This window comes from Sinocyclocheilus anshuiensis, unplaced genomic scaffold, assembly GCF_001515605.1.
Source record: "Sinocyclocheilus anshuiensis isolate Anshui unplaced genomic scaffold, SAMN03320099.WGS_v1.1 scaffold1303, whole genome shotgun sequence".
Classification (NCBI taxonomy): Eukaryota; Metazoa; Chordata; class Actinopteri; order Cypriniformes; family Cyprinidae; genus Sinocyclocheilus; species Sinocyclocheilus anshuiensis.
The window spans coordinates 876,469-881,087 of record NW_015537954.1 but is presented as its reverse complement, the minus strand read 5'-3'; the positions used below and the strand labels follow the sequence as shown (position 1 = coordinate 881,087).

General features: G+C 42.7%; 1 protein-coding gene across 2 annotated transcripts in view; it reads right to left on the bottom strand.

The window, feature by feature from the left end:
• The window catches only part of LOC107665173 (tyrosine-protein kinase CSK), a 39,171-nt gene extending 34,824 nt beyond the window's left edge, over nucleotides 1-4,347 (bottom strand). The window contains exons 1-2 of one of the 2 annotated variants that reach the window (XM_016455963.1): nucleotides 4,175-4,347; nucleotides 3,960-4,036 (exon numbers count right to left, since the gene is read on the bottom strand). The gene's annotated coding sequence lies outside the window, so the exon portion shown is untranslated. The remainder of the gene's footprint in view (nucleotides 1-3,959; nucleotides 4,037-4,174) is intronic. The other variant, XM_016455956.1, reaches the window with a different exon arrangement.
• Nucleotides 4,348-4,619: the final 272 nt, after the last annotated feature.

Here is a 4,619-nt window from a genome sequence, read left to right as displayed (position 1 = left end):
CATTTTTTTCTATCGTTATCGAAGAAGGTGTACCGTCGATAAATATCGATACTGTTTTATCACCCAGGCCTAGTTACACACTTTACATATTAATAACAGTTGAGCTGAATTTGGTTCAATGGCACAAACGTTTAAGGAAACTCTATTAGCAAAGACGGTGGATGCAATGCAGAATGTTAAGCATGATGAGACTCTGTTTGTGATGATCTGCATTGGTTCTCAACTAGGGAATAATTCTTAAACTTATTTCCATTTAGTTATATTAACAGTATCTCAAAATGCTAAAAACAGAACACAAAAACAAGAACCACACTAAAAATTAAGATGTAGGCCATTAAAGTGGCATTTCTTTTTAAGTTTATTCATTTTTATTACAACAGAAGAACCAGAGGTACATATCAACGCAGATATGTTTTTGAATACGGTCTCTGGATTTATAAAGGCTGAGAGCGTGTTTCTGACGCATCTCTGCAGATGTTTATATGATTACAGACCACAATAATCCTGTGTGAAGAACATCATCAGCTCACGACACGGACCACAATGAACAAAACCTGTCCTGAGACCAAACCTGAACCCCTCAGGCATTCAACAGTGAAGTCAGTGTTAAATCTCCTCAGCATCAGCACAGATTTAACACGATCACCTGAACAATACAGCACAAGAGCTCCAAAGTCCACAACAACAAAACGTCCCTCAAATCCACTGGAAGCTCTGAATCTGCTCTGAGCTTCAATGAAGTCACTCTCATAATGGTAAAAATAACACCGCAGGAACTTTTCTCTTCACTAACATCACTTTTCTTCATTATGTTTAAAGTCTCTGTATCTTTCAGGCTCTTAAAAATAAAACTTCTTTATTGGCATCGATGGCTGCATGAAGAACCTTTAACATCCATCGATTCTTTTCATTGGAACAAAAGGCTCTTGTGATTATTTATAAGTTCTTCACACAAAGTTATTTCATTGAAGACTCTTTGAGGAGCCTAAAATGGTTCTTTTAAGGCATTTCTGTGAAAACCACCTTTTGCATCCTTTATTTTTAAGATCTCACATTAATCCGAATGAATTCTGAATATTTCGTTTTAAAACACTCTACATCTATACTGACGGAAGGCCGGAAGGAAGGAAGGCCGGAAGGAAGGAAGGAAGGAAGGCCGGAAGGAAGGAAGGCCGGAAGGAAGGAAGGCCGGAAGGAAGGAAGGCCGGAAGGAAGGAAGGCCGGAAGGAAGGAAGGCCGGAAGGAAGGAAGGCCGGAAGGAAGGAAGGCCGGAAGGAAGGAAGGCCGGAAGGAAGGAAGGCCGGAAGGAAGGAAGGCCGGAAGGAAGGAAGGCCGGAAGGAAGGAAGGCCGGAAGGAAGGAAGGCCGGAAGGAAGGAAGGCCGGAAGGAAGGAAGGCCGGAAGGAAGGAAGGCCGGAAGGAAGGAAGGCCGGAAGGAAGGAAGGCCGGAAGGAAGGAAGGCCGGAAGGAAGGAAGGCCGGAAGGAAGGAAGGCCGGAAGGAAGGAAGGCCGGAAGGAAGGAAGGCCGGAAGGAAGGAAGGCCGGAAGGAAGGAAGGCCGGAAGGAAGGAAGGCCGGAAGGAAGGAAGGCCGGAAGGAAGGAAGGCCGGAAGGAAGGAAGGCCGGAAGGAAGGAAGGCCGGAAGGAAGGAAGGCCGGAAGGAAGGAAGGCCGGAAGGAAGGAAGGCCGGAAGGAAGGAAGGCCGGAAGGAAGGAAGGCCGGAAGGAAGGAAGGCCGGAAGGAAGGAAGGCCGGAAGGAAGGAAGGCCGGAAGGAAGGAAGGCCGGAAGGAAGGAAGGCCGGAAGGAAGGAAGGCCGGAAGGAAGGAAGGCCGGAAGGAAGGAAGGCCGGAAGGAAGGAAGGCCGGAAGGAAGGAAGGCCGGAAGGAAGGAAGGCCGGAAGGAAGGAAGGCCGGAAGGAAGGAAGGCCGGAAGGATGGATGGATGGATGGATGGATGGAATTACAAATACAGGCAAACCCAGTGTTGTCTTTTTAAAATATGCACCAATTTTGAGTTTTGAGGTGTATTTGCTTCCATAACATGTCTTTTTCAGACTAATGGAAATAAAACATCCAAAATACTCTTTAAGTGTTTGTTTTATTGCACTTTATAGATTTTTAATTGCAATTTAACGGAATAAATTTTCTGTCATCTTTGCATGAATGCAAAATGAAAATTCTACAAAGTAACATTCATCTTGACATTTATTGTTTGAACTTGCAAAGAAGGATGCACAAACGCTTTCTTGTTTTGCATCTAAAAGTAAACACCTTTGAGAGATCTGAAGTGCGATTTAACGTTCCACGGCTGCTTTAAGCAGCAAAACGGAAAGGTGACGGCACGTCAATGAACCAAACAGACCAGATCCGACTGAACCGGCCTGCTGGGATCCACCTGTCAATCACACGGAGCGCTGAAGGCCGCAGGGGTTCGAACGCACACTAATGGAGTTCAATCAATGAACTCGACATCAGCTGAGTCCCTCTGAAAACACTGGAGCTCCTCGAACAGAGCAGAACCATCAAAAGAAACATGTTTCTGATGATGAGACGACGAAAGACACTGGCACTGACAAAACTCAAAAGACTCTTGCTTTCAAACGCATCTCAGATGTTCCTCACAAAACAGTGATCAGATCCACAGATCATAGAGTTTCCACACTCATGATTCCTGCGATAACAACTCAAATCAATCCATCTGTATATAGATTACACTTACAAACCAGACATTTCTACATGACCCACTACAGTAGTCAACATTTGAAGTGGATCAAAAAAGTTCATCAAAGTTGTCTTAAGACAAGAACACATTTTGGTTTTAGGTTAACTTTGATGAAAGGTTTTGACCCACTTCAAATGTTGATCAAAGTTGTTCTAAGACAAGAATGCATTTTGGTTTTAGGACAACTTTGATGAAAGGTTTTGATCCACTTCAAATGTTGACAAGTGTGTATATATATATATATATATATATATATATTACAGAAACTTCCATGTCTTTTAAAGCCAGAAACTACAGGCAAAACTAGTGTTTTTTCATGCACTGGTCAATTTTGTGTTTTGAGGTCTATTTTGCTTCCATAACATGTCTTTTCAGACCAGTGGAAAGAAAACATTCAAAACACATACCTTCTACTGAGGAAAGCATTAGTTAGGCTAATATCTCTGCTCCATTCACCTGTAGTGTCTTGCCTTAAATATGCATGTTTTCCAAGCCTTAAAAAAAGCATGCTTTGGTTTGGCAAGGCTGTGGAAACCCTGCTGAATGAGCAAGTGTCTGCAATCAGACGTGTGCGTTTCCAAAAGCTGGTCCCAGAATCCTCCTGCTCATCCGGATCGGGTATCTTGGCACTCACAGACGCAACAGACGGTCTCTTTGCATGCTGCTGTCTGGCTCTTTAAACTCCTGAGGCCGGATCTCCTCACCTCGTTTGCATCGTCAGCACACTAAACATGGGACTATGGCATTTCCAGGGTATTCTGTACAGTATCATGGAGTGCAATGCAAATATCATGGCATATAAACATTGTATAGATATGGTTACATCAGGTTTTTTGGTTTATTTAGGGAAAATTCTAGTAAACTGAGGCACTTTTCGCCATTGAAATCAATGGAATGAATGAACCCTACTATAATATGGCAACATTATAAACGGCATATCATAATACTACCATGTTTTCTGGACAGATGCTAGTGTAAAATAATGCGAATATAATTTTGCATGGAAATTCCATGCTGTATATATAACAATCATTCAGAAATGTGTACTACAGCAAACGATGAATGCCATCATCCAAAGTAAAGCAGATGCAACACCAACATCAGCTCCAGAAGAAGAGAAATCAGAGCTTCAGCTGTATGTTTTTATGCAAATGAGCCGTGCATGATAAATACAGATGAATGCATTTGTGATGTGAGATGCTGAGAGAACTACGCCTGCAAACTCCACATGCACATCACCTGTGATCAGCAGCTTTATTTCACGCATCTGGAACTTCACATGCAAGCGGCAGAAATGCAGTGTGTGTGTGAAATCACTAATGCATGAGCACAAACACACAACGGGCTGAAGGGAGAACACAGGCGATCAGCTGACAGCAATCGGTCAATAATCAATGTGAAACGCGATCGGATGATTATAGATGCATTAAACGCGTCGATGAACGGAGACTCACCCAGCGAATATCGCGCATGAGCGTCTGCTTCTCTTCTGAGGGTTTGGGCTCCGGGTTGTTCCGAGCATGCAGTTGTTGTGGGTTTGAGATCAGACAGTGCTATTTGGGCCTGTGGAAGAAGAGGAAATGAAATGAGATGAAAATGTCGCTGCGCTCGAGATTCTAGCGCTTCCACTCCGGTTCGCTGCAGCTCTAGTGACGTCACGCGTGAGACGCGTTTTTTTTTTTTTTTTTTGTGCAAAAATGCAGGCGTAATCGTTTATATTTATTTAATTAATAATTAGATGTGGTAATCCGCCCAGTGGATTACTATAGGAAATACTATTATATCTGCAACTTGCAGGACATGTATGAAAGAAAATCTGGAAATTGTCCCATAAACAAACTAAATCAAAGAAATATCATTATTCACAAATATGAAAGTAAGATTTAAAATTTTTATTTT